Source organism: Lepisosteus platostomus, chromosome 4 (assembly GCF_059453375.1).
Source record: "Lepisosteus platostomus isolate fLepPlt1 chromosome 4, fLepPlt1.hap1, whole genome shotgun sequence".
In the NCBI taxonomy this organism is placed as follows: Eukaryota; Metazoa; Chordata; class Actinopteri; order Semionotiformes; family Lepisosteidae; genus Lepisosteus; species Lepisosteus platostomus.
Genome location: NC_142614.1, coordinates 53,793,986 through 53,817,742, shown reverse-complemented (window position 1 = coordinate 53,817,742; position 23,757 = coordinate 53,793,986). Strand labels below are relative to the sequence as shown.

The following is a 23,757-nucleotide window of genomic DNA, read 5'->3' as shown; positions in this document are numbered from 1 at the left end:
TGTGACCTCTCCTAGTGGAAGCAGCATGATGGGCTTTCCTTTCTGTCCTTGGACACTGTAACCCTCATTTTTGGCTCTGTCTTATAAGACTTTAACTGTTTTTTTTATATCGGGACTGATTTTAGGATTTTACACACCGTGATCTCCAAATGCTTCACTCTTGTTGGTTATCTTTAATAACACAGCTCATAGAACCTCAACTCGCTTTGGATTTCAGAGTATCGAGCAAATGGAGGGTAGATTTCCAACAAAGAGTAGCAGAGCTCTTGCATAGCCTCAATTTACTTATATAGATATTGTTTTCTGGGCCACAACCACCTCCCATTGCCCCTGAGCAGCTTCTTATTGTGGGATCAATTATGTCTGAATGTTGTCTTGTGCCCTCCATTGAACCCTATTAGACTCCTGTTAGGACACAACATATTGAACCACCAGTTTTACTACGTCCTTAATGCCCAAGAGTCCTCCTGTCAGCTAGCAATCAGGGTAGTGGACCCTGCTCTGACTCCAGGTTTGTGAGAACATTTTAGGGGTCTGGTACCATATCCTATGAAACTGCCTTCGGTCCCTCTGTAACTGTAGCATTACATTTGTGACCAATCTATGCCTCGTTCCACAGGTGGGGGTGAAAGCCTGGCATGATGCTAGTGTAGGTCCTCTTGGCGGATTTTTGAGAGGGCTATGAAGAGGGTCCTGAGGTCCTCAGGTCCTCACTGGGAGTTTTTTCCTCTGGTGGTTCCTTTTATGGGGAAAATTGTTTTCTAGATCTCCAGTTTAGAAGTTCTTTGAGACTGGCATTACCATTTAAACACATTCAAGCCTATCATTAGACACCCTTCACACCTTTCTGGTGCTCCTAATGTAGCCCTGTGCATCTGAGGTTGGAAATCACCTTGCTTTCTCTCGCAGAAGTCCAGTTGAGTAATTGCTTGTAGCTTCAGATGGGTACATTTGGAATTGCTTGAACTTTAGGTTCCACACTATATTAAACTACAGAGGTAGCCATTCAGGATGCGCGTTAAAACCCCGTAACGGGGTACAACGCGGCTGTGCTTTAACGCGGAACGTGATTCGCTGGCCAAATGATCGAGGTGGCACTTGTGGTGCATTAGATGTTCGTGAAACAATTGTTTAATTTAATCTCTCTACCATGCATGTTTAAATCCACTTAATGTGGAATATTAATGTGGTATTTTACAACTAAAGAGAAATTTTGGTAGCTGAGCATAAAAATAACAGGAGCATATTTTATTAGATATTTTAAACTTTCCTATGAATACTTGCTCTCATTATTGCAGTACAAAAACGTGTACTTTTAGAATCCAGTTAATAGGAATATTTAAGGATCTAAATATAATATATTTATATAGCTGGTAGTATTATCGTATTCCACTTTCTTTGTAAAAATCTGCATCAGTTTTTTTGAGGTAGGAGGTAGGAGCCATCATAAGTTGTGTCGATTCTTAAGGTATAGTATGTACCAAGGCGAATTTTTAAAGGCACATACCAAATATGAAAGCTTTTGGTAATAGTGAAAATGCAATCATTTGAAGCAAAATACAGTCTTTGCAACTACAGCAGATACTTTCATTAAGCATTGTTTTTACTTACACTTATACTTACGTATAATATTGATAAGCAGTGATTATTCACAGACCTTTATTCTCCAACACAGATGAATAAAATATTCCACTATATGCTGTACAGTAAGAATGCAGTATACTGTACTGTAATATTAAAGGACATTTAAATATTTCTTACTCATGCTTTGTACAATTGTCCCACTCCCCAAAATATATTGGGTCAAAAGGAGAAATGGGTCCAGTCTGTTTGTCAAGAAAGTGATGTCCTGAAAACTGAACTTTATTGTATATTTAAGTAAAACTGTTCTTTTTTTCTTTCAGTTAACCTAATTATGATTGTTTGGTGATTTAACAAGACTGATTCCAGTAGAATAAATTGACAGATATGTTTCAATATTAGCTGAGATAAATTGGCTATGATACTAGGTAATTTTTTAAAAATTGTCAGGTCAAAACTGGGTCACAGGTAATAAATTGTTTAAAACATTACCAAAGTAAAAGGAATGTGACAGATGTAATACCTAGTGTAAGTTATTATCTGTAAGAAAGAATAAAGCAGGTGTTAAATTGACCATTGATGGGTGTGCTTTCCTGAGCTTAGTAAACGTAAAAGGAGGAGAGGTGTGTTTACCTCTTTAGAACAGTGTGCTTGTAAAGACCATGCACAGTATATAATATTCCATGTTGTTATATATAATATTTATTATTTTAGAACTGCAATGATATAGTTATGATATATATATATACACATATCAATACATATTTATAATTCAGTCTGTTTTGATATGGTTGAATTGTTCATCAGCTTTACATTTGACAGACCGAAGTCATGAGTTACCAGTGCTTGTGTACAACTGGACATAAATTGTATAAGCAGAATGGTTAAACAATGTGTTATAGTATGTAGTTTGTAGGATTAGACTCCTGTACAATTTATTCTTCATCAAAATTATTTGAACAGTGTTTCTATTTAACTTTACCTTAGAATGAAGTGTGCTGCAGAAAACTAGATTTTTTTATCCTACTACCTCTAATGTTTACAGACGTCAGTGGGGCTGAGCAGAATGCAGTGTGCATTTTCCTGCAAACTTTTTCTCCATTATATGAGTTGGATCCATCTCTTTGATTTCTTTCCTTTGGTCATGGATTTAAATTTAGTATACCTATATTTATAGTTATTAGTTTTGTTTAACTATGAAATCTGGCTTCTGAACAGGCTACTTTACTGGTTGAACCACTCATTAGGCCCATAATATGTAGCCCTTTATTAATTATAGGCCTGCTTTTTACCTAGTGTGATGCTAGTAATGGACAGAGACTTCTTTAAATAGGGGAAAATGTTTTCTGGATAGCTGAGAAGTGGCAAGTGTTAAAAACTATTTTATTTCCATGGCCTCATTTAACTCTAACTAGAAGAAACCATTAAGTGAATTGTGTGAGCTTGATATCACAGCTAATGTGATCAATGAGTTTGTGTTACAGAGGTCCCAGGATGAGACAGAAGCCAGCGTTCACTCTTTGGCAGATGATGAATCAGCGCAATCAACACATGCTGTCAAAGTAATGAACATCCTTTAAATCATCATTTCTCTTCGAGTCCAAAAACAAGGGAAAAGCAAACATCCGTAATTGCCATTCTAGACAACAGTTGAAAAAGGCCACATTTTTTACAGTTTTCTTTTTTCTGAAGCACAAGACAAATTGTGCCAGCCCTCATTATACTACCACAGGATAAGGTTACATACAGTACCTTATGGATTCCCATAAAACTCATTCATGGTAGTAATTGGCTCAGCATACTGAAACTATCTCAGTTTAAATTTGATGTTTTTATCAATATTAAGCAGCACATAAAGAAACCAATACTAACTACAAAGTGTATTTTAAATAAGGAACAATTAAGTATGACAGTAACAGTTCTTGTTTAATTGTATGTTTTATTAATTCTATGAATTTTTAATATCACTGACTTTAATTTTTAAAATCTTTCTTCGTTCTCCCACCTTTTTTCAGTTTGTCATGAGTTAAATATTGAAGCGCTGGTTTAACTACCTGAGAAATGAAATACAAACCTGAAAAGCAAAAATAATGTTTGAAGACATTTATTCACGTGTTAGTATGAATATATGTTTGAGTAAAGAAATCTGGAAAATGTTATAGCATTTTCATAAGTTCTATAAACATCTATAAACAAGTTTCAGACAGGCCAACAAGATAGAGTCATTTTGTTATACAAGTATGGGTTTTAATGTTTCGTTCAGGTGTAATGTATGAGAGAACTAAAGACGTCATTCATAGTCTATAAATGTCTATATTCATGAGGAATAAAAACATGCCAGAATTAAATATGTTGAAAAATGTTTGTTGAATGTTTAGTCATTGTAAATCTGGCTTACCCTGCTTGGTTGAAAGCCAGCCTCCTGGCGTGGGGATGTGGAGGCTTGCACCTCCATGCTGAGTGAGGAGTTAACCGAGGGGTACAGTAGCTGTAAAAGATAGAGATGGGATTGAGGAGGGATGCAAAATATGGATGCAAAGGAGAAAAGGCTCATATATGGTATTTATTGTTTATTTTTTTAATTGAGAAGCTCATTTAGCGAGCAGCTGAAGAGAATTTAACTTGGCTGCCATCATCACTCTTTAACGTCCACTGCAAACCCCACAAATGTAGATGTTCTACTGATATCCCTTTGATCCCAGGTACCATTAAAAGGGCATTTGAACTACTAGAGTGGGAAGACAGCTCTTCAGTTCGTGATGACTTTTAACATTGTGTGAGCCTGGGTTTTGATTAGCTCTGGATAATGGGACGTTGTGTTGATGTTACTGATTAAAACGTATTATCTATGATTTTCCTGTAATATGTTGAAAATAGCTTGTGAAAATTGTTTGTACAACTGTATTGTGCACTTTCTCAGGTAGAAATTCCGATTGGTTCCAGTAGAGATTAGCAACCGCTTTCTAATGGTGTTAACTGGTATTTATTGGTATAAAGTAGTTTAAATGCTCATCAGGTAACTTCTGCTGGTAATACAATGATTGGTAATGTTGATAGAATATATATTTTTTACATACGAATGTTAAATAGTATATACTATATTCCTAAGAAATTCACTTGCATAAATTAGGTTAAAACTTTAAAATCTTAACCACTACATTCCAGCTATTTGTGAGCTGCTTCTTGTCGTGGAGAAGAATTGTGACAGAAGAATAATATCATGGGGTGAACTGTTGAGGGTACCAATTTCATGGGAGCAAATTGTTGCAGGGACGATTTTTTATTGGAGACAAATTATCACAGGGACCAATTTTCACTGGAACCAGCTGTCACAGTGACGATTTGTCATGGGAGCGTATTATTGTGGGACCAAATGTCATAGGATGGATTTGAAATTCATGCTGCCTTCTGTCAAACAGGACAGTGCAGTTGAAATAAACTACTCCTTTAAATGTGAAGGTGCACAATTATCATCTTCCAGGTTCAGAACTGGTGTGAACATGCAAATGACAGATGCAGAAAATTACAGCTGCAACCTATAGAGGTATTATTGTCTGAAAATAATACCCTGAGCAATCACTTTCATTCATAATTCCAGCCAGTACCTGGGAGGTACTGAATGAATCAGAAGAGCAAAAGTACTGTACCTCACCTGATTGATTGTCAATATATTGCAATACACCCTACTAGAGATTGTTTCATGTACAGACTTATTTAACTGAAAATGTGTGTTTTAATTGGTGTTTTATTAATTAGAATCTTTTTTATAAGCAAAGTTGTAACTCCACTATATTTCTTACAAGTCTATACTACAGTACATCTTAAACCTTTTTCCCTGGTCCTAGAGGTGTTGGAAATGTAGCTATTGTATGTATTTAAAATGTATAGTGCAATGGAATTGCAAAAAAAAACAATTAGATGTTTACCATGGCAAATCTGAATGATACTTTTTCATTTTTACTTTTGTTTTTCCTCTGTCTTTTAAATCAATTTACTTTGATTTCACTAGTAATTTTATGACTGAAAACAGAAACATTTTATTGTGTATACCAGAGATGAAAGAACATTAGAAAAGTGTAGTACAAGTTAATTAAACCTTTGTAAAATTGTAAAATATAAAGAAGCCATATGTACAGTTCTGTGTGAAGACTTAATCTTAATAAATACATAAAAACACTCAATCAAAGTGTATGAAATTACCAGATAAATGTACTTTAGCAAAGCAGATGTGTGTAACACATCTCATAGCAAATGTAGGCAATGGAAGTTGTGGTGAAAATGTTAAATTATTTAAATAATCAACATATCTCAATAAAAATAAGGTGCAACACATTGCTCTGGTCTGAGGTCTGATGTTGAAGATTTGCTGATACATTTTGGTGCAGTATCCATTGCTGGAATGTTATAGAGCTGAATTACGATGGACATATAATGGAAAAATATGAATCATATTTTGTAATGCACATTATAACTCTTTCAAGAAAAGATGGTAAATCTGTGTGAAATCCAGCACTGTAGATGTGTAACACATCTCTACATTATAGAGTAAAGTTTCTTTTGACATATTAGCAATTATTTATTTTACTAACTCATATTTTTCACAGTACTGTGATGGACTATAATAGTAGTCCATCTGAAATCCTCTTTCATATCGAAATAAGTGCTTGTCTAATGTGGGTCATCCAAAATATATATAGTATTAAATACAGTCGATATATCTGACTGATATACATATTCCTTTGGAGTTGAAGAACAGTAAAAACAAGTTAGCTGTATGTGTAGCTACTCCTCATAATCCAGGATACTCCATGTAAGTGCCATAGCCCTTGATGTGCTTATTTTCTCAAAATAATCAACTGGCCTGTACTGTATATCCTGTTTTTTTTCCTTATCATTACAGAAACAAAGTTTTATATGTATTATAAAGAAGAACATTGATGTGCAGTCTTACTTATATAAAGCATTTCTTTCATGTATCTAAAAAATAGCTTTGAGACAGCTGCCTAGACTTTCTCTGTATTGCATAGGAACACAGGGAGATGTCCTGAGGCCTATTAAATTCTCCTATAACCATACTCAGTAAGGGCTCTGTTATCTAAGGATTTGCTACAAAGAATCCATATTACTCTTAAGATAAATGACCATGCACCTTAGGGCAGAGGAGTATTTCATAGTCTGTAATTCAGGTTTCTCTCATATATTTTTATTATCATCACAGGTTCCCTCACGTCTGGATCTTTGCAGTTTAACTATTACTCATTCACCCCAGGGGTATGAACTGTTTTTAAGAGATTTTGTATAAGTATATGCAATATGGTTTAATAGGTGATAAGAAGTAGGGACTGTATGAATAATAAGTTTATTTGGTGCCATACCATTAAAAAGATGGATATAAAGTATTTACTGTAAGTGAAGTTGTGAATAAAATAACAAGGGTAATCAGCAGCATAAAGTATCTCAATGTTTCATGTATCGTGTGTTCATAAAAAGGGACTGGGATTAATAATTAATTGTAAACATCAGTGAATGTATCTTGAGAATGGACCTAAAATGTATCATCTCACAAGGAGAAACACCAAAGCAACTGCAAGATAGTAGGTACTTAACTATTATGATCAGATGGCACAAATCAGGGACCAAAATGTGCACACTGAATTAATTTTTAAATATGCTCTTTAGAAGAATTTCAAAAGAGTTAAGTACTAAATTTCAACAAAATTTAAAACATGATAAAAACAAGTCGGTTAATGTCATTAAGTCCTGGCAGAATGTCTCAAGTCCAGCAAGTCTAACAGATTAATTTAAAACCTTTAACTCATTTAACTCTCCTCACACCTGAAGAAGGCTCCACGGCCGTTGTGTTTTCTTCCTTCTCTTTTCAGCATGGAATAAACCTATTACTTGTTCATTTAACTCTTGCCTTGCATGTATTTTGGAGTGGCAAGTTTGACCTTTTAGGCTTGAGTCAGTTTTTAAAGAGAAGCAACCAAATATAAAACATTTTTTGAAAAATCATAGAAATGGAAATACCTTTCATTGCAATCTATAAAATATTATTTTGTTGTTCTTTCCTAGGATACTTGCATATTTACACATTCAGGAATATTTAATTAATAATTAAAATAAACTAGTTGGGAGGATACCAAGTTGCTCAGCCACTTAAGATAACTGATTATTAAGATTATATTTTAGTTTAAGCTTGAAGTGCTGGTTGGCCCTGTAGTCCAGACAATGTGGGTTGAGGTATGGACTAAGTGGTTAATGAGCTGCAGGATGAATTGTAGCAGTAGTGCATGACTAGTGTTTAGTGGGTTTTATTCAGCAACTCTTATGATTTGCCAGGTACCCAAGAGCATGCAGTGTTGTCAGCAAGGGCTACTTGAGTCTTTCAGTTAATACTAACTCTGCTGTACGTTCAGGGAGTCTTACAGACTGAAAGAAGGCTGGTGGATTGACAAGGAACACTTCAGAGGGCATAGTGCCTTATGATGATCATAGCCATGAGCAAAGTAAAACTAAAAGATAATCGGAAACTGCACTTTATTAAAAAAAATGGAATGAACATGTAAGTTCCCTTAGAAATCCTGATTTGTAAGTCTATTAGAACTTAATGTGCATAGGCCACACGAATATACTGCGTCTGGCTACTTACCTGCACAATTCTGAACAAGGCTTCAAGTAATGCAAACTCATGATAACGTTACGCACATGACCAAAGCAACATTTCTCAATCAATCAGAAGATCCCAAAAGGGATTAGCATTGGTTTTGTGTGTTGCTATTATGTTTTAAGATAGCCCTGAAATGGCTTATTTACATGTACTACAGTACATATAGTTTGATGCCAGCCCTCTTTTTAAAGCCAATGATTCACAAAGACTTACAGTATGTTTGCTGAAGAGTTGCCCATCTCTGTTAACATCAAAACTTAAATCAGTTTTGGGGAAAAAATAAATATTTTATCACCTCAAATACAGGTTTGTACAATTGAAAGATGCCATTCTCAAAATACTGTTAAGCAAAGGTGCTGAAGAATTCTCATAATGCTTACACATTGAAGGATATATTTACAGTACATGCATTATTTGTTTTTTAAACAAAGATCTGTTTTAAAAACAGAAATATGTTACAGAGCAGTGTAACATATGTAAAAGATTATTTGCATTTCATGAACATTTATTATGAATAATGGTGTCCAATTAAAACAGCTACATACAAAAAAAAAACATTACAGTTTTAGACAGTCTTATAAATAGAGGTTGAAAAGCTAGGTTTCCCAATTGTTTTTTAAATATTCTTATTCAATTTCACTACAGGAGTCATTCCAGAAAAAAGATATTGGTCCTCCATGATGATCTCCAAATGTATTTTTCAAGACACTTACAGTAGATATTATTTAATTAAATGTTTTTGATATGAAGTCAGTGTTTTGGACACTAATATATACAAATGTATCTCACTAATGATAAAGTCAATGCCATGTCTTCAAACACCTCCACTATCCTGTGTAGATTAAGACATATTGAAAGCAATTAGTGAGGAAAATCATAATTCTATTGTCAAACTGTTCCATTTAGCAAAGGATTACTTCATAGAAATATTGCTGTGAATACATCATATAGTCTTTAAAAAAGAATTGCCCTAATCTTTGAAGATTCTTCTGTTTTCCCCAAAACATTTCAGGAATGCTTTTGGTAGTCCAACATTTTCTTGACTTGGTGGTAATACAATTCAACCATGAAAAACGTTCTGGACCAGATTTGTTTAATGAATAGTAGCCTTGATGAAGCTCTGAAAGGTAGGAATGAATAGAAGTATCTGAGGAGCTGAGGAGCTTCAATAAACAAAGAAATAGCCTGCATACTGTACATGTACAGTATGGTACAATTATCAACAAAACAGAGCTGCTAGTGACACAAAATTTTTGGTAAACTCAGTATTCAAGTTTTATGTTTTAAACATTAATTTCAGTCTTAATACCGTGTTATTTACACTTAATTGCAGCAAGCATGCATTTTGTTGTGTATCAAATTTTATTTTTTTATTAATGTTTAGTTAATGCTAAAGGTAATATGAGTCCTTTGTTATTTTTTGTATTTCTCTTGTCCTAGAGCACAATTTTCATTAAATGTTAGGACTGAGTGACATGTACTGTATATTGTACACGAACAAAGGCAAAGATTAAGCAACAATTATGTAGGTCATGTAACCATGCATGTTCAGTAGAAATTCCTGTGTATTTGTGTATACAGTATATGTGTTTTATCCAAGCAGGTGTTTGGATGATTTAGTTTTTCACATATTATTAAAATATTTTGTTTAACATCCCACTTCAATGTCTAAGTCTCTTTCTGTAAGCTGCAAAATTAAATGCAAAGAATGTAGAATCCTTACTCCCCATTGATTAATATTAATCATTATTTATTTACTTTCTTATACAGAATTAGTAGAAATAGACTACACATGGCAAAGAGCCAGAAAAACACCAAATATTCTTCAACCACTTCATAAAGATCTACACTGCTTTGAAAGGAATGTAGTTATAAATGACTAGAATGAGAGGGGTGATCATTGCAGATTCTGGATTTGTTTTTATCAGTAAATAAATTAATGTCTATGTCTTTCATTATCACTGGTAACCCTTTAATAAAACTCTGTTTTTGTGTGATGATGTTAAAAAGGAATAGTCAATTTCTGTTTACATTTAGTGTGATCAATTATATTTTATGGTGATATTTAATTGAATGTCTAACCTAATACGTATCATTGAACTATTCAAGCATTTATCTTGAATAGTTAAATGGAAATGGAAAAGAGCACTTACGGTATCTCTGCCTGAATTAAAGTCATGCTGGAAAAGCCAGCATGAACATGAATATCTCAGCCCGTGTTCTTTGATTTAATGCTAAACAATAAATAAACAAAACCCAACACATCTTTGTAGATTTACTTTTTCAGATTGAATGATAGCATTGTGTATGTTTACTCTGGCACATCTACATTTAAATTAGGTATTAAACTAGGCAAATTGTATCTACATACAGTACTTTTAGTGCTGTAGAATTTCACTTCAAAAATTGTGAACATTCATGTTTATTTTCTAGGTGACAAAGAAAACAAAGATTTATTTGAAATCCATGCTCCATGAGGAAGAGCAACATAATAAGCATTTGATCGTTAAAAAAGACTTCCTGAAAAAAGTTGGAACATTGAGCAGTAAAGCCTAATTTTTCACTTTATTTAAGTTTGTTGAAGGCCTCAAAATATTTTGCCTTTTACTATTTATGGAACATTATGAAGCAGCGGCTCACTGGAACATCATCAAAACTCCCAATGCATGCCTCAGCAATGAATTTGCCAATTGTCTGTGAATTACAGTAGTGTTGAGGTGTACATGAATTCCAGTTATATATTTGTTTTGTGAGATGACAACGAATGGTAATCTCATGGAGGCAAAAAACAAAATCCTAAAAAACTTAGTTTAAATACAGTAGGTGTTTCTTGATATATCTGGTTCAGTTTTTTTTTTCCAAGACTAAACTTTACTTCTACTCCTTCCATCCATGTTGTAACCGGTTCTTCCAATTCAGGTGCACTTTTACTCCTTTCATTTTAATTATTTTTTCATGGTGATGAATAATTAAATGGAGCCTTACAGATCATTCAAGCTACAAGACAATGCATAATAATGAAAAGGCAAAAGTCTGTTAACTCTATTTAAACAATTTGATTTGTGGCAAAACAGAAGAATCTTACAAAGGAGTCTTTTTGCTGGAGTCTCTCTGGAAAGTTATGAGGTGAGGCAGGGGACAACTGGTGTCACACCAGAGAATGGCCAGCGATCAAATTAATGTTAGATTCATACTGAGTCACTTAAAAACGCATCTTGCTTTTATTGACATTTGGACAATAGAAAGAGCAGCACCACAGAAGAGGCTAAGGGTTAGTCAGAAAGAGTTTCTTGGTTCTTGGTGATGCAGTGCCCTTTGTGGCCCCCCAAAGCACTGTGCTGAGTCTGTAGCTCCATGCAGACACATAGAAAGCTCTCAATTTCATATAAAAGATTGTGTGGAAAAATCTAATCAAATCTAACCAGAGATTCTAAATAAAATACTATGTTCAAACTTGATCTCTTGCTAAAAGTAAAAATCTTCTTGTTCCTTGGAACAAGAATGCATAGACTCAGAAAGATGAAAATATCCAGAGCTAACAGCTTGTTGGAACAATGATTAACATTCTAAGTGATAGAGAACAGGAAACAGGACTGTTCTTAAGTATGCTGATGATAACATAGATGGGGAGGTACAGTAAATGATTTATAGAGGTGCTAACTTTTTATATTCACTTCAATGAAGCTTTTTCATGGTAGCTCACATCCATGACACAATTGTTAATTAATAGAAAAATGGAATCAATGCAACATATAAAATGAGCCCTTTTATGGTATTCAGGCCTGTGAAAAGATGCTAATGCCAGTACTCATCCCCAGCTTCTGGTGAAGAGTGGAAAGATACTGAAGATCCCAATGTAATGGTTTGCTCTGAATGCAGAATCAGCTGCACCTTCTGGGGTTAGCTGTCTTCCCCAGGTACTGCAATGCTTTAAATGCAGCTGTCCATATTCATAAAAGTTCAGGTGGGTAGCTGCGTCAGCATGCGTAGGCTGCAAAGGAACAAGTAATAGGTTTATTCCATGCTGAAAAAAAGAAGAAAGAGAACACAACGTTTCGGCCGTGGAGCCTTCTTCAGGCCACACCTGAAGAAGGCTCCACGGCCGAAACGTTTTGTTCTCTTTCTTCTTTTTTTCAGCATGGAATAAACCTATTACTTGTTCCATATTCATAAAACCTACTTATCCTTATTTGTTTGCATGTAGTATTTTAATGTGACAGAATTTAATTTGATCATTCATAAAAGATATGAAAAAAACACTTGCCATATGACAATAGTTTAGAAGAGTAGTAGCAGAGACATTGAGAGCTGAGCCCTGGATCACAGACACTCAGCCTACATTGTCTGACCTTGTCTCTCAGCTGCTTTCCTTGACATGGACTCTGAGCTCCTGTGTTATTGTAAATCAGTCTGCAGCCTTTTGCTATATGGACACAGTTACATGCCCTTTGAAACCTGTCTTATGTAGCATCAACTGTATAAGTCTGAAGGATAAAATTCAATACATGTGATATGATTGCTCCAGTTTTAGCTGGGTTTTTCCAGCTGTACAATTCCCATTTACTATGAATACCTGGACTGGATTGTATAGCTGAGTTTTTGTTGTGAAATCTTTCCAGTGCAGCTATCTATATGTTAGACCATAGACTACATAGTATTATTTTCTGTTCCTGGTTAGGTGGGATAGGGTGACGGGCATCTGATCTTGTTGCTTTATCACATCAGACAATAGAAGTTAAGCATGGCTGGGTATGGCCAGTTCTAGGATAGCTGGCTTCTTGGAACATCAGGTAGCTGTTGTAAGCAGTGCTGTAATTGGCATTGATAGACCAGTAGGTAGCGCTCTTTCCCCTTTCCAAATCCATTTTCCCAGTATGGTGATTGGAGGAACTGTAGTGTGGGAGGTGACATACTGTATTATGAACTAGACATGTAACCAACCTCATTAAAGATTCCATAGCATTGTTCATAAGATTAAATTCCAAGACTAAAGAATAAAGCTTATTCCACTCTAGGCTTGTGCAATGTGGTCTTCCTAATTCAACTGGTGAAGTAAGTTTACTCTACTCAACCTGATTGGCTAGATAGCCATCCAGGAGGGTGCGACAATTTTGTGTTGGATGTGTAGTGGAAGTGGGTCCACTTATATGTTTAAAGCTTTTTGGGATGAAGAGGGCTTTACCAACAAATGCAAGAAACAATTGATTTTCCATCAACTCTTACTCCCTAATTGTTTGGGGCTTGAAATAAAAGAATAAATGACTCATAAAACAGAAAATAAACTCTGAAACTGAAAATAAAATGATTGCTCACATAAGCACCGAACCTCATCATTCTGTAGCACAAGAACTGGTAGAATATAAATATGATTGTTAACAGTAATAGAAACATGGAACATTGAGATTCTATTAACTTTAAAAACACATCATAATTTGTTTTGTGTTTCAAGATCATTATAAATTACTATATAGGACAATGTTTTTTGTTAAATAGGAGATAATGATCCTCAATTTAATAATAATTTGAGAAAAACAGACAAGTAGAATCATTTACCAATTAATGAACTACAAACTACCAAATTTTTTTTGTTTTTTACACAATGTAACCATGTCTGGCTTTCAAACATTTTCGGAATAGGCCAGGACACTCAGAATGTAATATAAAGTTTTCTTTGGTGCTTTCTATTGCAAGTGACCTCATCTATTACAAATGTTAGCCAAATTCAGCCACACCAGTTCAATTTCAGTTGAAATGCATGAAGATAAATTACAGTGTAAGTTGGCTAGACCTAACAGATAAGATAAATATAAGAAAAAAGAGCAGAAATAAGGCTTTGAAAACTCTGTAGGAAAACCAATGTGTTGGCTATCATGGACAAACAGCTGTTGCAGGTGAAGGGTATGTTAATTGGATTTATGAACTGATGGTGCATATCGTTTGACTAAAATAATTTTCCTTTTAGCAACCTGAATGCTTGACTAGGAATTTTTCTGAAGGTTTTTGTCCCGTGTCTGGTTTTGACTCCTTGCTGTTGCCCTTCAGGGAGTTTGATATGTACATACTTTAGACAGAACTCAACCTCAGTAGAGTCACTCATCTTCTAAAATATATTTTCCTAGTGTGCTCAAACATCTAGAGATGTTTCACAGCAAAGACCATAGCAATAATGTGTGTTAATATAGGGTTTAAAATCTATCTAAAAGGTTAAAACATGATAATTTGATTTTGATTTTGGCCAAATGGCATGAGGTATTGAAAGTGAGAAGATTTTATATACCTAGCATTACATTTTTATTTTAGACCTTTTTCCTTTTTCTTGTCGTTATCTATTAACTATTATTTTAAAGTTGAATAAGTTGTGTTTGGTTTTGACTTCATTTGCAGTTGTAACATCATAGTGGTGGAATAATAAATGAAAGTCATCATAATATTATTATGTCAGGTGGGTAGCTGCGTCAGCATGCGTAGGCTGCAAAGGAACAAGTAATAGGTTTATTCCATGCTGAAAAAAAGAAGAAAGAGAACACAACGTTTCGGCCGTGGAGCCTTCTTCAGGTGAAGAAGGCTCCTGAAGAAGGCTCACCTGAAGAAGGCTCCACGGCCGAAACGTTGTGTTCTCTTTCTTCTTTTTTTCAGCATGGAATAAACCTATTACTTGTTCCATAATATTATTATACTGTACACTGAACTTACTGTATATATTTTGTCAAAGTCTTTTGCTGTAAACATATTTTCTCCATCTTTATAGTATTCATTTAATAGATTTTCACCCAATATGTTATATAAAAACTCATACATGATATTCTATGACCTGTTTTATTTTTATTTTAGTTACAACATACCCTTGGATACATCATCATCGCAAAGCCTAAGATCTAGAAACAATATTACAAGGATCTACTTCCCAATTAATCACCCATTTCCTCTAAGTATGTCACCAGTGTACATTTTTCAAAATTCCATAAATAAATCCTTAAGGATTTATCTTTTTTATAAAAAAAATTAAGCCCCATTTTGTTTAATTACCAGTGATGCATACATATTTGTAGCTAAACCAGAATGCTCAAACTAAAGAAGTATGAGTTGAAGAAGTTAAATATCAGCAGAAGCTGAAAAAGTTTAGTTCCTGGGTCTCCATGGATGTTTTTTTGTCTGAAATGTTCTCCTTGACCTATCTGCCTTAATCTCCTTCAGATTAATTATATCGGCAGTAACAAAACAACCTAGATATACCGTATCAAATGGTCTCTTTGTATTTGTACATATTTGATTTGTCTGAATTTTTAAAATATTTTAATATCTGTTAAATATAAGTTATTTTCAGTTTTACTTCAAACCACAAAAAGAGTTCTTGCATTGGGAAAATGAATTAATAACAGTCAAAAATGTCTGAGTTGGTTTTCATGAAAAGTCAGATCTCTCTGAGTCATGGGAAAAACAGGAGAAATATCTACCATGAGGTCTTGAATATTATATTCAATCAGTATACAGTATACACTATACAGTCAGTATATTCACTAACTGATACCATTGTTCCTTTCATGTCTTACCATACGATCAGTAAATACAGTCTCATATGTCCATCATAAAACATCCCTAGTCTTCACAAAAGTAAATTGCTACCATCAATGCCAAGACATCTCAAGGTAACAGCACTTCACTGACATCTAATTTTGCCACCAAAAGCAAAATAAAAAATAAGCTACCGGTACATACAGTAACTTACATAAAATGGAATAAGAATATATTCAAAATACATTTTCATACAGTAAAATTACCTGTAGTTAGTGGGTCTAATGAAAATGGACACCTAAGGACACCTCAGTAGGGTAATACAGTATAGAACAAATAAAGAAGGCATACTCATCCAGCGCAGCAACCAGGCTCCATATTGCTATCTTCATTTTTCTCCTTCTGGGGCAGTAACTGTGGAAGAGAGGGCATCCAGGGGACAGGGGACAGGAGACACCCCCATTTGCTAAAGTCCATCAAACCACTTGGGGATCCTCCACTCACATATTCTTTCTCCCCCATGGGTGCTGCGTGGCCACTGCACACCCACCACCCCAGTACTGACAACACACTGCTGAGCCTGTTTTGCACCCCCACAGCATCACATACACACACAGGAAGAGGGAACAGTGAGATCACAGAAACATAAACATGGGAATGTAAGAACAGACAAACCTTTTCCACTTCAACACAAGGTCTTTAAATGTTTTCAGGGCCGTATCCGTATCTGTTGTAACATACATGAATGATTTTTACGAGAAGGTGTGCTGCTGAACAGCACAGTTTCGAAGTACTCTGCAGGTGGGGTTCCTGAGGGGCTCTACTGGGAAATGTCTCTTTTCAGAAACCCAGCATGGCTGTGCAGTCTGGGGTTTGCTTGTCCAGACAAGGGCTATGCTATTAGTCATTTGTGACTGGATTCCTCAAGAGATAGAACACAATTGGCTTAATGCTGCTGGGGTTGGAAAGGTTTGAAATTGGCCAGGGTTCCCACTGCCTACCACATGACAGCAACTACTGTGGATTGCAGTGGCACCTGTGAGCTTGCAGTATTACCCGTCAATATGTTTCTATGGCAGTTGAAATCCTGTTGAGTCCAGCAACTGAAAAATCAGACTCCAGTATGCTGCCAAGCAAACCATGCAGACAAACTTGGAAACCAGATTTATTTCTGTAGTCAGATTCCTGATAGCAGAATGGACTGATAAAAAAATAATTCTACTTCACACAGTAAATTAGAAAAACAACTTTTTTTGTTATGTTTAATGTTGTGTTTTATGTTTATATATTTATTCATGTACCATGCAATATATATAGATTAACCAGTTTCACCATCCAAGCCTCCTTTCAAAATTCCCTTTCTGATCTCACTGTGCTCTTTTTTGATCAGCGACATTGGAATACTGCAATGAAAATGACATGACATTTCGATTTTAATGTGTTTTTAAAGGTCAAAAATTAAATGTGGTCATAAAGCATATGTACACAATCAGATACACATGTTTCCTTTAGAGGTTTCTTCTGTTTGTTCCAAGATTTTTTTTCCATGTTTGGAATCAGACATCCGTACTCCCATTCAATTCAACTTGGACCACGTACTGTACTTTCCTCTGAAAAACGTGTGCAGTCAGAGCCATGTGACAACCCTAGGATTAGTGGAAGAGGTCTCTTGGTATATTATCAAACTGTAATTCCACATTACTCCTATTTGTCCATTAAAACCAACATCTCCCACCAAGAGGCCTGAGGTAGTGGGCTTTGCAGACCAGGCTCTTGCATGTGTGTCTGTGCTGGTGGTTCAAATTCAGGGATCCACTCCATATGTTACATTGGTATGTATGAAATATTTGTTCTTAAACATACTGTATATAAAAGTAAACACCAGAGAAAATTTTAGACTTAGTATTAATTTATATATAAAAAAGGCAGTGCAGTGGCTCTGCGGCTAAGGATCTGCTCCTGTGGCTGGAAGTTTGGAGGTTCATATCCCGCAGCCGGCAGAGGAATCCTACTCCATTGGGCCCCTGAGCAAGGCCCTTAACCCCAACTGCTCCAGGGGTGCTGTACAATGGCTGACCCTGTGCTCCCACCCCAAGCTTCTCTCCCTGTCTGTATGTCTCATGGAGAGCAACGTGGGGTATGTGAAAAGACAAATTCCTAATACAAGAAATTGTATATGGTCAATAAAGTGATCTTATATCTGATATATAATTAGACAAGATGATAATCTGTAGCATCTGTCTGGTAAATGGTTTGTTCAAACACACTGTTCAAAATGTCCAAAGTGCCATAGAACAGCGACAAAAGTTCTCTCTACTCTCACAGATCAGCATAATTCCAAATACAGAAAACAGATTGTGGCTGATTTAATAGAATCATATTCCCCTTTTACATTAACATCAAACAGATGAGTAATTCAGCTTTGACTTAAAACACTGCAGGCTCCTAGACAACTGGCAAGTCACAGGGATGGTTGCAGTGCTTCAAGCCTGTGATTCCCTGGCCAGCTGAACTCTGGTGGCACTCAGCCAATTATAGGAGTCCCAGTCACAGTCATCCAATGAAAATTGTCCAGATTTGAAATTGCAGTCTCAATTGTAATAGTTTGTCATTGGTCCAAAAAGCACTTTTACCAGTTGGAAAAAAGGTCATTTTTAATCATTTGCTGTATACTCAAGCAATTTGTATTTGTCATCACGTGATTAAAATGAACAATAACTATAATATAATAAATGTTATCTTTTTGTCCAAACACATGAATACACTTGATTATATTAGAACAAAATCATCCTTTGTGGTCATCCCAGTGATTTCAAGAGACCATAGGTATTGGAACACATTCACTTTAATTGAGATTCAGAATATGGAGGTCAGTTTTTGGTTACATGACCAATAACTGCATAATATCTATGACACATTGAGCAACAAATTCATATTTAAGGTAATCTGCTGCAAACACACTGAGTCCTTGCCTATTTTGCCAGTTTTCTGGCTTCACTTACTTCTTCAGTATATAATTCATGTAAAACACATTTCATGTAAAATTCAGGCTCAATTGGATTTAAATCTGGATCTTAACTTGTCTGGTCTACGACTTTCCTGTTTTTTCTCCTGTTGCATTGGTCATGCGTTTTGGGTCACTAAATAAACAGCAAAATGCTTCAAAGATGAGATGGGGGTGATCTTGGAGTTTTTTTTTTCTTTCTCCATACTTTAACCTTTCCATCAAGTTTATGTTGGTCTCATCTGTCAATAAAAGTTTGTTCCAGTATTCTCCTGGTTCATTTTTGTACTTCTGAGAAGATCAATTTTGCTTATAATTGTTGGTGCATCTCCTGTAATTTTGCTGCCTCAGTCTTCTGTGGACTGTGGATACCCTCATCCATTCACTCTGGAGGTTGTTGGTGATTTCACTAACAATTTCTTGTCTTGTCATCAACAGCACATGTTGTACAGTATACGCAGTTTGGCTGATTGGTAAACCTGTGACTTCCCAACTTCTATGCTATAGTTCTTAATGCAATCCTGCGTTTCTCCCAGCTTCTAATTATCTACTCTTCTTTAACAGATTACTTTTTGGATTTCTGTTTATCTTTCTACTATAGGCTCTAAACACAGAAGTCTAAGATAGACAGGGTGATAGGATGTTCACAGCTCTTTTCTCAGTGCCTGATTACCCAGTGACAAATACCTGGTAAACGAGAGACTCCTGTGAGTCAATTTTCCAAAGACATGTTCTCCTTCAAAATAAAGTGCTTTGACACTATCAGTTTGACCACTATCAAAAACACAATATTGGAGGGTGGGGTTGCTCAAGGCCTTTGGAATTTTTCAATGTATCACATAAGAAGGTGTCAAGAAGCTGCACTATCGGCATTTAAGGTGATATTTCTCCATATCAGTTTTCTTCTACTGCTCGACTGGTCAGCTTGAACACAGCAACAGTCAGCATAACGTCTTCCCATGTTATCTTTCTTCAGGTTTTCCAATGGCATGCATTAGTGACTAAAATACACCAAAACTCTACATCATCACTTCAAATGGTCTCTAACCTACATAGGAAAGAGGTTTTTCCCTCGAATAAAAATGTTACCCTCAAACAAATAATTTCCATCCTGGCAAAAGACTACAATCATTTTGCAGGCACGTGGATAATTTCTTTCTAGGATTTCTTGTGCAGTTGCCACTAGTGTCAGAAAACTATTGTCTATAAAACTATATTACCACTATGAATGGGGTAACCCATTGCCTCCCAGAATGTGAACTGTCCATCACAGAGCTGAACATCTCATTCTCCAGGCGATTTCACATTCTGTCTGTCTTCATTCATACCAATAATAACCAGTCATTATTATAATTATTACACAAGTGTGACATAATTATGGTTTTCTCTTTTTTGTAAATAATAATTGGTTCCTAATTAAGTTTGCAATTTTAACTGAACTCACATACCACCCGCTGAACATCTTTTTATGAAATGACTGAGGAAAGTAATGTACAGTATGTTATTATACCCAGAATAACAAACAATTAACAATTCAACCTGTATATAAAAAGTAAATAATACTGAGTATCAGCACAATGAAGTGTTAATGTAAAACTTAGTTTGTCGCGTTTTCATTGTGAATCAGTATAGTTTTATACATGATTCTAAAATAGTTATATTTTCTTTTGTCTCAATTTGCTCTGTAGCTAACCAGATTACTTTCTAGGCAAACTCAGCTTTTAAGCCTTTTAGAAGGTTCTGTTACTCTACACAAGAAATGATCTAGTTTCACCCGGTCTGATTGAAGTTGTAATTTAAAAGAAAATTAGCAGAAGTATAAACGACCTTAAAAGCATTTGACTTACATTTCAGTGAGTACAGTTATTCAGATTCACTTTAATTTTCAAAAGATTTCAAAGCATTGACTTTTATCTTTAGATACTTTGTGTGCATAAGTGACTGTATGTTTCACAATATATTTCTACTCTAAAACTCAAAGTTGCATGTACTGAAGAATGGGCAAAAACAACTCTGGGGAGATGCCAGGAACTGAACACAAAGTTGAATGGGATGTCAATACATTATGGGGCACATACAGACCCATTTTAGAGATACTGTTTAGCCTAGTCAGCATGCGTTTGGAAGATGGGAGGAAAGTGGAGCAAAATCAAACAAAATCCCACTCTAACATGAAGACAACATGAACACTCCACCCTGATGGGGCCCAGTCCAGAAGGGAACCGTTAGAGGCAGCAACAATAAGAGCCACACTAATGCTGCCCTTTCAATTTTATATTACATAATATTATGTTGATAAATCATTTCTTTATTTTTCTCCCTTTTTATTTATCTTTAATGAAGAAAAAATAAAAATCTCATAAAAATGGCTTTAGAGCATGCTTTGATGGTGCATTTACTGTAGACTTTGGCTGATTACATAAATCATAATGCTTTTTTAAAAAAATTTAGCATTCTGTTTAAAATGTTTTGATTTTGGCATGATATACAAGAGGACATATCCAGAATTCTACTATACAGATGGAAAAAGTCAATCGATGCATTTCATATTCTACTGGGCAGGTTGGCTATCATCAGAAAACAAGAAACTCAAATACCTATGATGCCACTAGGGGTGTTGTCTTGGAGGGACGATACTGTCCCTGAAGCATCATTCAGTTTGTGGATATATATGCCCGCACTAAGATGGTCAAGAGAGAAATGCCAGCATCCAAGTGTTACAAGCACAGTCGGCACCAATTAGCTCCAAATTAATCAATCTCTATTCCACACCCTTTCCCTGCAACTATTTAAACCCTCTCCTCACTGCTACTGGCGCTCGGTATCAGGATTGTATTTGCCTCCTGAGCTCGCCTCGCCCTCCTTTCCTGAAACCCTCTCTACCTCTTCTGGATCCCCTCACCTACGACTCTTCAGCTTTGGACTTCTTAATACCTCTCTCTCGTCTTGCCCCTCTCGGATTTGTTTACCTGACTTCGTTCTGACTACCTGGCTTTGACCTCGGTTGGAATTACCGACCAGTCTTTGACCTCCCGTCTTGGCTACCGTAGCTTTCGGAACGCGTATTGAGACCTGCATAGGGTTTGTTAACAGCCCAGTGTTAACACCAAGATGGGCTCAGCAGACAAATGCTGGGAGAGGAAACAGCTGTCCTGTACCAGCCTATATTAATTGATGATTTCACTGGTAGCAGGTGCACCTAAAATTGGGAAAGCATTACAGAATGGCAGAAGGTTGTCACATTGCACACACTGTCTTGTTGTAGCTGTGTTAAATCTGATGGGAGGAAGCAGGCCACAGTAAGACTTGGGGTGAAGAGAAAAGGAAAGTAACCACGACTAGAGGGTTACTTTCCTTTTCCACTGTTTTCAACAACCAAAGGTTGAAAACAGCGATATATAACCAGAGGACCTGAGACAAGAGGAAAGAGCCATAAAGAAGAAAATCTGAAGATCAATGAGGCATGACTTAAACTGAAGAAAGACTAAGGACTGGAGGAGGACACCGAACAAAATATGAATCCAGCAATGCTATACTGTGTGTGACTCTCTAAGGACCTTTTTTATCCTGATTGGGATAAATGCTGTTTTATTCAGAAAAGAAACACAACAGTGGCAGGTTAGCTGCCCTCGGTATTTAGATAGAGAACTTTAAGTCAGTTAGTAACTCTAACAGAGCTAAGCTTTTCTTTTAGTTGTTTTTGTTACCTTTTTTACATAAACACTGTTAACTGCCTGATTGACTCAGGGTGTCTGTGTGCAAGGCCCTGCCTATATTGGTGCCTTTCTGATGTCCCTGTCCCCCACTGTATAAATGTTCTCATCCATCCATTTCCTAACTGCTTTATCCAATACAGGGTCATGGGGGGGCCTTTTCAAGCAAGCAACAGGCACAAAGCACAATACACATTGGATGGGATGCTTGTCCATCGCAGGGCACACAGAAACACACACACATTCCCATAAGGACTGATTTTCAGAGAAGCCAATTAACTTACCAGTATTTGGACTGTAAATAGAAACCAAGCACCCAGAGGAAACCTGCATGAATACTGGAAGAACATACTGTACAAATTGAACCAAGAGCCTTTGTTTTGTGAGTGTATACATATTTGAACCACTCTATTCTGACTAATTAGGGGCTTTTTTGTCCAAATGGCTATGTGCAATTAGCACTCTATCCAAGGGTAATGTTGTAAATCTTAAACATTTCTAGCTTCAAATTTTGAATGCACCATTATGTGGTATAGTGACAGCTAAGAGAAATGGAACTAAGAGCTGTCTGAAAACTACAAAAACCAGAATCCTTTGCTACAAGCAGAAGAAATAAGTCCCAGGTGAATTCACCTGTGTTGAAGCAAATATCAGGTAGAAAGGGACTACTGACTGGGGCAATTTGGCATTTTCAGCCCATTAAAGAGGAGGAAGACAGGAAGGTGAAGTTTTGATGGAAGTAGATAGTTTTTTTTCCCAAGGAGAACATGCCCTAGATTTTTTACCTAAGACTGGAAGAGATGATTAGGTAAAAAACCTGTATTTGTATTTGTTTTTTTTTTTCTGAAGCTTAGGAACTCCTCCCACATAACAAAAAGCAGCTCTAAAAGATTTTCAGATTTGGAAATAAGTTTGTCCACATGCCCCTTAGATGTGTTTTGAACACGTCTTCAATCCTCTCATAGCGAATATTCTTCACTGTCAGTTGCTAAAATGTTTCTGTTTTTTATAAAATATGGAGAAAGACATGTACAGTACACATACAGTAGCAATGCTTCAGACTTTACAAAGAGCAACAATAGTAATGGATTCACACAGAGCATATGATGTTGTACTTGTACTTTTAGAAGGCCTGTGATAAAGGTCATCATAAAATATTTAGAAATTACAGGTAGAAGCTGTAAAGGAGATTCCAAAATATTTAGATTAAATTGGCAGATGGGACATTTCATATAGACTAGTCTAGAGTAATGGGAAATAATGAGGTTGAAAAGGCC

The 23,757-nt window shown here is 35.8% G+C and overlaps 1 long non-coding RNA gene across 1 annotated transcript in view; it reads right to left on the bottom strand.

Moving 5' to 3' along the window:
• Positions 1 to 23,757, bottom strand: part of LOC148673430 (uncharacterized) — a 399,373-nt gene that overhangs the window by 130,730 nt on the left and 244,886 nt on the right. The window lies entirely within an intron of this gene.